Source organism: Schistocerca serialis, chromosome 1, assembly GCF_023864345.2.
Source record: "Schistocerca serialis cubense isolate TAMUIC-IGC-003099 chromosome 1, iqSchSeri2.2, whole genome shotgun sequence".
In the NCBI taxonomy this organism is placed as follows: domain Eukaryota; kingdom Metazoa; phylum Arthropoda; class Insecta; order Orthoptera; family Acrididae; genus Schistocerca; species Schistocerca serialis.
Window position 1 is genome coordinate 1,214,588,491 of NC_064638.1, and position 13,782 is coordinate 1,214,602,272.

Sequence of the window (13,782 nt, forward strand, 5' to 3'; positions counted from 1 at the left end):
CCATAAATTTGTGCCACCTACGCGGCGCTGAATTTCGGTGAGGGTATCTGCCCTGTTTGCAAAGTGCCTCCCACAGAATGCTTTCTTCGGTTGTGGAATGAGGTCGAAGCCTGGTGAATAGGGTGCGTTTGAAAGGATTTCCGATTCTAACGCTGTACACGTTTCTTGATTACGTCCACTGAATGGACTGTAGTATTACCACGCAGTCTGATTGAATCATCGAGCAGTGCCGGACGATTTCGTCGTCACCCACAGTTGCTCAGAGTTTCACATGACAGTGAGTAGAATTTCTGCCAGCTGGAAAGGTAGTTTCCACGTATATTCGCTGTTCCACTCTGCTTACATCCATCTTGCACTATGACCGAGTTCACAGTGAATGTTTCAGGCACCCGTATCGATCCATCCTCGTACGCAGTAGCAATCTGTCGGTAGATTTAGGTGCTGGCTGCCCCCGGCTTTCCAATTATTTACTGCGATTACAGCGATGACACGTGTTTGCACAGCGTACCATAGTTGCACATGACTTATGGAATGGCTCCCGTAATTCCGAAGTATGGAAGTCAGTCAAATTATATTGTGAAAAGCTTATGTCCTGTCGATGGTCTGGGATGGCATGTTTCTCAAGTTCCATTAAACTGAGGAGTTCCATTCTGTTTTGTCTTTTAGATGAACCCTGGTTATCGTTAACTCCCTGCCCCTTCCCACTCCAATCTCGCTCCCTTATGAGAGACACGTTTATTGTTTTGCAAATATGGTTGGCGGCTACCTCGAGACGACTTGGGAAGGTGAGTAGCTGCGATTAGTGTCTTCAATGCTCTCTTGCAACTCTTGTGTCAACAAAGTCTGTTAAGTAAAAAGTTCTTCACAATGCGTTGACGTACCTCACCAGTGAAAACTCATCTGATTTCCTAATCTCGTCTAAGTCACATAGCAGCGAACTACTTCATTAGCTTATTCTTTTGTAGAATTTATTTTACACCAATTGCAGTAAGCGTAAACGAGGCACGTGTTGGGGGTAACCCTTGGTTGCCATATTAAGAGTGTCAACCACATCTTGGCCACAATGGCGCGACTTTTTCTGAACTGCCTCCGCTAACAATATAGGCAATGCTAAAAAGCATCCAGATTTCTGAACCATGACTCCGAACAAAAGGGTGTCATCAGTCTCACTCATGTTCGTAACATTTTCGAATGTTAGCTTCATTGAAGTAACAGTGACAATTTTAATAGCCGATACGTTCTACCTTCACAGAGTTGAAATAACAGGCATTAATCGCACAGTTTGTTGAACTGTATAATCATTAGTAGTTTTCTCAACCAAACTGCGTATTTTCATCAGAGATTTTGGGTCGCATGGTTTGATGTCATCAACTGTTGCAAAAGTGACAAGGTTTGTGTGCAATATTTACTGTACTAGTACCGTCAATTTGTATTCTACGGTATTTTCATATATAATTTCATACATTGTAGACTGTATCTTGTATACTGCACTGTTCTCATAAATCTTGTGATGTTTTTATTTTGACACACTTACTCTTTCTAGATATAAGAACAATGTTCTCAAACATTACGTGTAATAATTATAGCTCATAAACTAATTATTTCCTACTGGAAATCTGCTTAATTTAACAAAATGCCGTCCTTACGAATGTAAAAGAAATATGAGTATCTAGATTATATTCTCGCCAGTGTTAAGTTATTTGTTTACGAACCTAAATAGCTTATATATATATATATATATATATATATATATATATATATATATATATATATATATATATATATATATATATATACAACGTTTCTGAATCCAGTTTCCACATGTTTTTAATCCACCGTTTGTATTACTTTAACAGATTTTGCTCCCCGAATTCAGCCACTTTAGCACTCCTTAGGTCTATTTTATAAACTTCAATAAACATTGGTGTTTACCATGCAGATAGTTATATTACATTTGCTTCAGTGTGCATTTCATATGTCAGTTTTAGAAGTACGTTTCAAATATTTTAGTAAACAGTAAAATCTACTCAGACATGAGAGACAGCTTGAAAATAGTTTTCACTTTCCTGCCCACTGATACGAAAATGCAGAGTAGTGAAATCTAGTAAGACGTAGCTTTGAATCAGATTTTAATCTCCCGCCAGCGACATATTTCAAATTAATTCCTGGGAAGTATAAGAGAAGCGAATAAAGGGTGCAAACTCCACGAATTGTATAGAAAGAGCAATTCATCTACGAACAGACCTTATGGTCTTTGATTCGTATTTGTAGCTGCTCATCGCAGATGCCAAGGAAATGTCATAATACCACGCAGAGAGGCTTCTCGGTAGCTCCGATTCGACAGAGAATAATAAAGGGATGAGGTTTAACATCTCGTGGACGTCATTAAGGGCAGATCTCCACCTCAGAATGAACAAAAAGGGGCTGGAAATCAACACGGCTTTGTTTGAAGAACCATACCGCCATTCGCCGGAGGCAATTTAGATAAAACCGTAATCGTAGTAGATGGCAAGGTATCTGAAACTTTTCAATGGCTACACTTTCTTCAAAATATTTAGCAAATGTACCCAGCAGAGAAATTTGTCCAGGGCATCGGGGCATCCAGAGCACATTCCATTCTCTCCGAAAGGAGGCTAGAAAGATACAATTTAGCTGGGTGCTGTCCGGAGCTCGTGGTCGTGCGGTAGCGTTCTGGCTTCCCACGCCCGGGTTCCCGGGTTCGATTCCCGGCGGGGTCAGGGATTTTCTCTGCCTCGTGATGACTGGGTGTTGTGTGATGTCCTTAGGTTAGTTAGGTTTAAGTAGCTCTAAGTTCTATGGGACTGATGACCATAGATGTTAAGTCCCATAGTGCTCAGAGCCGTTTGAACCATTTTGAAGCTGGGTGCTGTCGCAAGTCCGAATCTACGATATTTCGATGACGAGTGCAGCGGCAACTGATCTTACAAGGAAAATTCGTGACTCAGATCACAATAGCGTGACTGCTGAGTACGAGTTCAGAGTTATACGTAGGTATCACGGGCATTCAATAAGTAATGCAACACTTTATTGCCGGCTAATTTAGGTTAAAGAAGTGTAGAATTTGTTGTGGAGTATCGGGGAATATTCCTTCTACAGACGCTATAGTTTCATGAAGTTCCGATGGGTGGAGGCACTACACGTGGCCTTCAAACTGAGATCTGTAACCGAGGTGCGTTCCAAGTAGAAAATTGTCATTGGATTTCTTTTGGCTGAAAACCAGACCATTTCAGGTATTTGTAGACGCTTGGAGTTTGCCTACAGAGACCTGGCAGCGAACAAAAGCACGGTGAGACTTTGGGCGAAGCTTTTGTCATCGTAGCAACAAGGTCGCGCAAACCTGCCCGATCTCCCTCCCACTTGACTGCCAGCCGCACACATCTGTGACTCCTGCAGTTTTGGGAGGTGTGAGGTGATCCACTGATAATTAAACACCTTGATACATAAGTGGACGTCTCTATTGATAAAGCTGGCACACTCGTCCACACGTTGGGGTACTCAAAGCCGTGTGTCCGCTGGATTTCTCACCGCCTAGTGGAAGTCCATGGACAGCAACGAGTTTGGCCCAATGAAGGATGCACTCCACGGGGAAGTAGTACGTGGATGATGCGGATACTATTGATGCAGCAAGACGTTGGCTCCGACATGGACCAGAAGAGGGACACCATGCGGGCACAAAGGCCCTCCCGTCTGCGTAATTCCGTCGTATTCAGCGGAGATTATGTTGAAAAGTAGGGCTTTGTAGCCAAAAGAGTGGGGAATTATGTGGTGTACTGAAGTCCTGAATAGAGCCAACCTGCTTTGAGAAAAAAAGTTATATTACTTGTTGAACGACCCTCGTTGCAATGAGAACGGCTGGAAGCCAGGAGAGTAAGCTGGTCAAAATGACTGCTCGTAATTCACATGCCTCATTTGCTGACATCTCCTTGGCCTGACTCTGAAAAGATAAAAGATCGCATACACGTTCCCATAGAGGTGAAAACGTTGTACATTGTGACAATCAGATAAAAATGTGTGGCCTCTGACAGTTTGGTAGGTTTCAAGCTCGATCTTGTCTTAGTTGCTATATGCATTTCTTGTATTTGCTATACAAGTGTAGTACGTCAGTTATCCAGTACAAGCCTCTTTGTTAAATGTTGTTGCCAAATTGATTTTAACATTCGGAACTCTGTTCGAACGAAAATATACAGAGTCAATTCTTCTTCAGTAATACGAGGGTTGTCCAAAATGTAAATTTCGATCGGTCGCGAAATGGAAACCACTGCGAAAATCCAGTAAAGCTTTGCACAGATGTCTTCGGCAGTATCTCTAGTATTCTCGTCTATCGTGTCACGTCGATCGTGTCGCGTCGCTCTTTTAGTTCTGAGTGATCAGTGAGCACGTAAAAACGCGTAGGGAATAGCGTCTCCCGTCAAGTATGATTACCTGGTTAGAGGTTTCGCCTGTGTCATGGAGCCCACATAACACAACTGTCGAGCAGTTCCTTCTTCATACTAATTCTCGGCCGCACATTGCAGGGGCAATGAAGACGCGCCTGCAGCGTTTCCGATGAGAAGTGTTTGATCACGCACAATACATTCCTTAATTGGCTCCCCCTGAGTCTCATCTCTGCTCACAAGAACCGCTGGCTATTGAAGGCAAAATTTTTCCACAGACAACGAGCTGAAGACCAGTGCAGATAACTGGCCCAAAACACAGGCGGCTGCTTTGTATGACGAGGATATTGGAAAGTTGGTACAACACTACGACAAAACTCAAAGTTGGTGCGGCGACTATGTAGTGAAGCAGGTGGAAGGTACACCTAACTGTTGCAAATGAAACGTTTCTGGTTTTCACTGTGGTTTCCATTTCGCGACCGATCGGAACTTACTTTCTGGACAACCCTCGTATATCATCCAGAAAACGAAGACTGACTGTACTCATAATGTCAGTAGGGCGGAATAGTGAACAGAGCCGTAGGCATTTATACATATATTTAAGTGTAAGTCATGCGTCGGTTAAAGTTCTTCTTCTTTTTGACAAGGCCAGGTGAAAACCACACGGACTAGCAAAGAAGGGCTGTGCATTACGTATAAAAATGCATTTTCTACACACTTTACCGAGTGAAGTGGCGCAGTGGCTAACACACTGGATTCGCATTCGGGAGGACGACGGTTCAATCCCGTGTCCGGCCCTCCTGATGTAGGTTTTCCGTGATTTCCCTGCACCACTCCAGGCAAAGGCCGGGATGGTTCCTTTGAAAGGGCACGGCCTGCTTCCTTCCCCGTCCTTCCCTAATCCGATGAGACCAATGACTTCGCTGTCTGGTCTCCTCCCCCCAACCCAACCCAAAACACTTTCTTGTTAACAGACTTCAACCCAAACTCATCCAGTGAGGAAATCTTTACCCAGATAGGCTACACAGGACGCCCTGCAAAACATTCATCTGCCGATGTCATAATGATTTCATTGGACTTTAAACGGCCGGCCGGAGTGGCCGTGCGGTTCTAGGCGCTTCAGTCTGGAACCGCGAGACCGCTACGGTCGCAGGTTAGAATCCTTCCTCGGGCATGGATGTGTGTGATGTCTTTAGGTTAGTTAGGTTTAAGTAGTTCTAAGTTCTAGGGGACTGATCACTTCAGCTGTTAAGTCCCATAGTCCTCAGAGCCATTTGAACCATTTTTTTGACTTTAAACGTTTTCCAGCCATGAGTTAATTTAGACGTGGTGCCAAATCGAAGGCAGAATATACATTATATAATGCTCAAAATTACTATGTTTCCTCGTTGTCAAAGCTCCTTTCACTATCTTAATTAAATATGTTATTTCTTTTTTTGCACTCCTTCCTTCTTTACATATTTTTTCTCCTGTTCGGCTGTATTGTGTTTGCCAGATTGGAAATCTAGCTCCCCCCAAGACAAAAGGGGGAGAGCTGTAGTTGCCTAGAACCTGAAGCTAAACACACAAAATGTCACCTTCTTTAGGCAGCTACAGGAATGCAGAGACTTTTAGAATAAAGTGTCTGCTAAAGAGCGTTGACAAATACGCAGCTCGGCAGAATGCAGAACTAAGTTATCAGAGTAAATATATCATAATACTAGGATGCGATTCTTTCAGGGAGCAACTTTCTTGGCGAGTGTGTTTGTCTATTAGCATGGTACAGAAGGTCATAACAGGACAGCTGTGAAAGTTACTTTTAAACTATTAGCTTGGTAAGATGTACCGTCCATGCTTGCCATTCAGATATTTTGACACAATAACAGAAAATTTTGCCGAGCGCTGTTGATCAGATCGTGCTAAGGCAGGACACTTGGAACCTCACCTTGATGTTACTTTACCCCTGGGCTTTTCGTAAGGCACTACACTGTTTGCTGTTTGTTCACAAAAGAGTTTTCTTGAGCAAATAAGTGACGAGTTACAGCGAAATTCGTAATTGGTAAAGGCGGGAGTAGTTCCAACAGCTACAAATATTCCATGCAAAAGGCAGTAAAGTACATGGCAGAGGGTACTTCCCATCGTGTCAGAAATTGAGGCTTCTCCTTTTTCCATTCACAGATATAGCCGTTGAACAGTAAAGGCTTAAATATCTCTAATCATGTTTTTGGGATTGCTGTGGGAGCATTTATGTTACGCTCTCCCGTGAATCAAACAACCATGTAGCCATTCGTGCTACCCTTTCTGATAATATCTGCATTACCTATTATTTCTCTTTGGTACCGGTCCCATAAACTCGAGCAGTATTCTAGATGGGTCGCTCAAGTCTATTGTAAGGAGCCACCTCTGCAGAGAGATTTGCTTATCAACATGTAGACCTCTCGGGTGTCCACCGGATCACATCGTAAGTTCTCCTCGATATTTCGACAGTCAGACTCCTTGCCATCTTTACTTGGTTCCTGATTACTTCTGTCCTATATTTGTATTTATTAATTTATGTTATTGGGTCATTTTACTCCTTCCTCGTACGGAAGAAGGCGGGATAGTTGAGTTCATTTAGCGTCGTCGTCCTGCATACGTTGGTGGTAGCCCCCCTCCATCATTTCCCTCCTGCCAACACTAGAGCAGCGACCGCGTGGGATGGTCAATGCGATGGAGTGGCGACACTCAGGTACCAGCCTCGGTCTCCAATTTCTGCGCTATCGAAATCGGGTGCGGATCTCTCTGTACGTGAACACTTTTCTTGTTCTCAAGTCAGTGCAGAGTTTCACGCATGTGCAGCTACAGACATAAGTGTCGAAGGAAGTGGCAGTAAATTATAAGTGATTGAGATGGTGTTGTAGGCTATCCCCAGCGTTACTGATTCTGTATACTGAGAACGCTCCAGAGGAAGCTAAGGAGAAATTTGGAAAGTGTATTAAAGTTCAGGGAAACAAATTATAACTTTAAGGTTTGCTAGTGAATTTGTAATTCCTTCAGAGACTGCTGCGAACTTGAAATATTGGTTAGATGGAATGGTTAGTGTCTCATGAGTTATAAGATAAATATTTACTAATGCATAGCAAGGGTGATGGAGCGTATTCGTATCAAATCAGTACTGCTAACGAATTAGCGTAGGAAATGAGGCACTTCAAGCAATGGATGATTTGGGCAACAAAACTACTGGCGATATCAGAAGGTGAAATAAAATGCAGACGGCAACGGCAAGGAAATCGTTTCTGAAAACGAGAAATTTAAATTACGCGTTACGTAGTCTTTTCTTAAAACACTTTTGGATTATAGTTAGTTATTTACATGTTCCATAGCGAATTTGCACAATTTTTCTTTCATCGAAATGATGTGGAACTAGCCAGTTTACAGGATATGTATACCGTTCTTAAATTGTGACTGATTGTTCACGACGAATTTCATTACCGACTACATACTTCGTGACAGGGCAGTTAAAATGCCTGGCTCCTTGAGGAAGTACCTAGATGATGTCCGCGCGTGAATATCACACGCTGTTCTTATTGCTCGCATCTGTGCAATCAATACCTTCTAAGTGGCGAGTTAGCTCAGAAAAATATTACGTAAGGCATTGTGTGGAAATATGCAAGAGGCCGATATGCTTGTTTCCAAGATTAGCAATTATACGAAGACCAAAAGTAGCTAAACTTATTTGAGAAGCTCCGTTTTCCATTTTATATGTATTTATGGGACAAAGGTTACATTTCTAGATAGTTTTATACAATCTGATGATGGCCCGAAAGGGTGAAACGCGTCACTGATATTAAATAATTTCGCAACTAACTCTTCCAGTTCAAGAACCAAAAATTTTGAGCTTCTGCCCTAATTATTGACTTCTGCTCATGTGCTACATCGATTGTTGGTATGACTATTTGTTGTACAGAACTAAATGTAGTGTGTTCTTTCAGAATTTAGGCAGAGCACTTTTTCAGAGGACTGCTTGATAATTCTTTGGAAAAATGTCGTTTACCAACTCTTCTGTGGCTAACACTGCAATGGGATTTACCAGAACACTAATATCGTCTGCAAAATGTGTTAATCTTGCTTCTTGAACTTTAAGTAATGGGCCATTGATATATAGGAGGAGTAGAAGTGCCCCCAAAATTGAAGATTGTCTTAAATGTTATTGAATTGAAACGTGGTTGATAAATCATCAGGGCAAAATGAGCATACAAGCTTTTGAAAAGTGACAAACAGGAGAATGTTGAAAATAAAACACGGACACGGCTTAATTTCGCCCTTCCTCACTAGAAGTAGTCGGCATGCTAGGACGTTAAGCTTCTTTCTGGTGCTAATGTCTTAGGTCTGCTTAAAGTCTCCCTGATATTTTACGCAGTCAGAAGCTCCAAGTGAAAGCGATTAAACGGTCTTTCAAAAAAACATAGCGTAGATCTAACGACTTTAACTGCTTTAAAATTACAGTGCAACTGTTTGAATGTTGCTGCTGGCAGCAACTGAAAACACCTTAGGTTATATGGCTGTTAACTGATTTTTATTATTAGAAGAAATATTACTCGACTTTTATTTCTAAAGGCTAGTTCAAAACTTTATTAAACATATTCATATCTAATTGACAACGAACGAGAAATTGCTTCTCGTAATGACTTTATTAAAATAGTTCTGTCGCACATCGCCAATTTTCTGCATCGATATTTACGAGACCGTTATGCATGTAATCGGAAGAAAGAGAAATTTTTCAAAATGTCAAAGAGCTTTGTTTCCCTTTAGCAACTCTGAAGATTTCTTGTGTATGCGATGCAACTGCATTCATACTGTGTAGTAAACTAGATTTTAGTTTCTGTTTTCCCTGGCTGTATGAAAAATATCATCCTGTAATTTGTAACGCCGGAGGCACATCCGACGATTAATCGTACATGCCTTCAACTTCTGGCGTATTGTAACTCTTTGTATTATTGAATAAAGTTATTTACACCTTTATTAATCGCTGTTTGACTTCGGCTTGCCGGCCGTGGTGGTCTCGCGGTTCTAGGCGCGCAGTCCGGAACCGCGCGGCTGCTACGGTCGCAGGTTCGAATCCTGCCTCGGGCATGGATGTGTGTGATGTCCTTAGGATAGTTAGATTTAAGTAGTTCTAAGTTCTAGGGGACTGATGACCACAGCCGTTAAGTCCCATAGTGCTCAGAGCCATTTGAACCATTTTTTTTTTCATTTTTTTTTTTTTGACTTCGGCTTACCACACCTGACCCTCGTCTTTGAAACCGGTGTTTCCAGATTGAAGCGTCCAGGAGCGAAGAACTAACTGACTGATTGAAAGTATAATACATTTAGGGAAATCATGACAGGCATACATTTCAAAGAAAACTTTATGAGGTTCGTCGTTTAATTTTCTGTAGTTATGAATGTGATATTCGTTGTGTCAGTACAAATTTGCAAAAACCCAATAACATTAGGAATTTATAAAAAATCATTCAAATACATGCGCGTTTTCATTATATTACCTTTCAAATGTATAATATATACGAAATAATACGACTACTATTGAAAAAAATATAAATTAAGAAATCGCTCGAGTGATCCACGGATTACAGAACGCGAGCGCTAAGCATATGACTGCTCCTATGTCGTGCTATCGGTACAACACACGGTACATCATCAATGCGCAAAACTTCTCTTTCGATTTTCCAAAAAACGCCTAAGTAATATGCCTTACTACAAGCACGTTATGTTGAATTAATAGACTGTTGAAGGTGTATAAAGTTTTGAGTAAATCAGTGGTTCGAACATCATGGCCTACCCTTGTCAGAACTAAAACAGTTCCGCCAGTGAAAACGTGTTTGCATGGACTTAACGAAGAAACACCATCTCATAACATTATTACGAGAAAATAAATTTGATATAAAAGAAATGATTTACAATTTATTGGCTACGAAACTGCACAGGTTATTATATCTTGTTCTTGTAAAGTTCGAAAGGTTTAAGGGCACATATTGCCATCGGCGTGTTCCAGAACGTAGCATCCCTGGCAGTCGGGCCGTGCAATCTGAGCTGCTTTGTGGCGTTTTCCGATCTGCGGCTGTGAAAGTATATTTGTCATTCGGATTGGTGGTGCAGAGAGGCTTTTCGTCGAACAAACAGACGATAAAAGTGTTGCCACTGCGGGCCTTCCAAAGCAAGGAGAACCTAATGGAACTCTCCGGAAGAACTATAGAGACACAAAGCGACTACTTTGGAACGAGAATACGAACAAACTCGGACCACTTGATCAACGTTTGATAGCTGCGCTGGTCTGCCAAATTGGAGAACACTTTATGCGGCAAGATTTGATAGCTGTGATACACCACACGGACGTAGACCAGAGAGAAACTTAATTGACAAAGGTACCATTCTAGACCTGAACATAGTGAAATCAAAATATGAAGCGAAAAGAAGCACGCGTTAATAAGAAGGTCGCAGTTACAAGCAAACGATAACAGATACTTACAAGATCAGAAACTTACAAAAACCAGAAACAGATTTTAAACATTCATAGCTTCAAAACTCCAAAGGTCGAATTACGATACCAACGTTCCTGGAAAGAGAAGATTTCAAAGTTTTATGCATCCAATGTGAGTACCATGTGTTATAAGACAATTATCAAATTGGTGGCTCATTTTCTGCCTGACAGGAAGCAGCTGGTCTCTCGCTGTCGAATTCACAGCTATAACAATGCGATGTTAGAGATTTTCAAGGGTAACCCCACAGGAAAAAGTCACAAAGTGTGAGGTGTGGAGATCTGGAAGGCACCAGTAATGAAGATCATCTTCTGTTCCTTCTCTTTCAATCCGACGTCTAGAACTGTGTCATTCACGTAACGTCGGAAGCGCTTTTAGAAGTTCTCTAAGTACGTCGGATGTTACCTGAATGTTAATATTCTAGAACGTTAGATTGTAAGAGCAGGAGCAGAAGATGAACTTCATCGTCGGCGACCTCCCATGTCTCCAGACCTAACTCCTTGTGACTTTTATCTGCGGGGTTACGTAAAAGATGGCGTTTTTATTCCCCTATGCCTGACACTCTTGAAAGTCTACTGCATCGCATTGTTGTAGTTGTGAATTCGATAACCAGAAACCAGCTGCTCCATGTGTGTGGCGGGAAATGAGCCACGGTTTTAATATTTGTCGTGTAACACATGATACTCACACTGAATGCATAAAAATTCGAAATTCTCTCTTTCCAGAACGTTGGCACTGTGATTCGATCTTTGGTAGTTTGAAAGGAATAAATGTTAAAAATGTGTTCTTTCTTTTTGAATATCGTTGTATTAGAATACGCTGAAACATTTTTTAACTATTTGCAATGTGTTCGTGATTATTTGAAATTATAATTCGACTAGAAAGAGGATTAAAGACTACAATCATGAGAAAACATATGGGAATCTTATGGTGGATAGGTGTACATGTCAGCAATGAAGAAGGCAAATGGCACGCTGTGTAACAACAGGGACAAAATTATACGATCATTTATTTAGATTACTTCATACAGGGAGGGGCAAATAAAAGTGTCCCGCAGAACAGAGTGCCAGGGTACTAAGAAACACAGCAGAGGAAATGGCATACAGTACCATCCTGACTGTAACATATGTTGAAAGTGAAGCACCATTCATCAACATCTACATCTACATACATACTCCGCAATCCACCATATGGTGCGTGGCGGAGGGTACCCCGTACTACAACTAGCATCTTCTCTCCCTGTTCCAATCCCAAACAGAACGAGGGAAAAATGACTGCCTATATGCCTCTGTGCGAGCCCTAATCTCTCTAATCTTTATGGGCTTTCCGTGAAATGTAAGTTTGAAACGCGTATGTATTCAGTACCAGCGATGGCGAGGCATGACAGAATCTCTGACCAGAGAGTTGTTTATCGTTGCTAGTCTGCGCTTGACTGCGCGAGTGTTCAGTTGCGAGTAGGATGTTACGAGTTTTACTCAGTCGGAGTTGTGTGTGAGGAGTCAGCGGGCGTCGACATGGGTCTCTGGTCACGGTTCGGGACGAGGTATATTGTTAAATAAGGTAATGAAACAGCATTGCGCACATCTGATAATGTAATGTATGTTAATTGTAATTAATTTGTTCAAGAATTGCCCCAATAATAATTTTGTTTTCAAAGCAATCGTTTTTAAGAAAAGAATCATTCCAATTGAAACAATATTTCCTATGCTTTTCCTCCCAGAATCAATTTATCAGATTAATTATTGCACAGGGCCTAAGGTCAGCGCAGCTGCCCATATAAAATTTATCAGGTTCACCATAACGTTAATTTTGTGGGGACTTAACATTTTTGCACATTTTTATTATCATTGAGTTTTATTACTGTGGGAAGCTAACATTTGGCACTATTTGCAATTCTATTCAATTCTTTTCATTTTCATATTTTCACGGGGAGGTTACACTTGGTTCCATTTATATTTAATTATTATCTTTCATTTTTGTGGGGAGGTTACAAGTTGGCGGCAGTAAAATTGTACTGCAGTCAACCTCAAATGCTGGTTCTCTAAATTTCCTGAGTATCTATTCACGAAAAGAACGCCTCCTTTCCTCTAGAGACTCCCACCCGAGTTCCTGAAGCATTTCTGTAACACTCGCGTGATGATCAAACCTACCAGCAACAAATCTAGCAGTCCGCCTCTGAATTGCTCCTATGTCCTCCCTCAATCCGACCTGATAGGGATCCCAAACGCTCGAGCAATACTCAAGAATAGGTCGCACCAGCGTTCTATAAGCCGTCTCCTTTACACATGAACCACATCTTCCCAAAATTCTACCAATGAACCGAAGACGACCATCCGCCTTCCCCACAACTGCCATTACATGCTTGTCCCACTTCATATCGCTCTGCAATGTTACGCCCAAATATTTAATCGACGTAACTGTGTCAAGCGCTACACTACTAATGGAGTATTCAAACATAACAGGGTTCTTTTTCCTATTCATCTGCATTTATTTACATTTATCTATATTTAGAGTTAGCTGCCATTCTTTACACCAATCACAAATCCTGTCCAAGTCATCTTGTATCCTCCTACAGTCACTCAACGACGACACCTTCCCGTACACCACAGCATCATCAGCAAACAGCCGCACATTGCTATCCACCCTATTCAAAAGATCATTTATGTAGACAGAAAACAACAGCGGACCTACCACACTTGGCTGGGGCGCTCCAGATGATACCCTCACCTCCGATGAACACTCACCATCGAGGACAACGTACTGGGTTCTATTACCTAAGAAGTCTTCAAGCCACTCACATACTTGGGAACCAATCCCATGTGCTCGTACCTTAGTTAAGAGTCTTCAGTGGGGCACCGAGTCAAACGCTTTCCGGAAGTCAAGGAATACGGCAT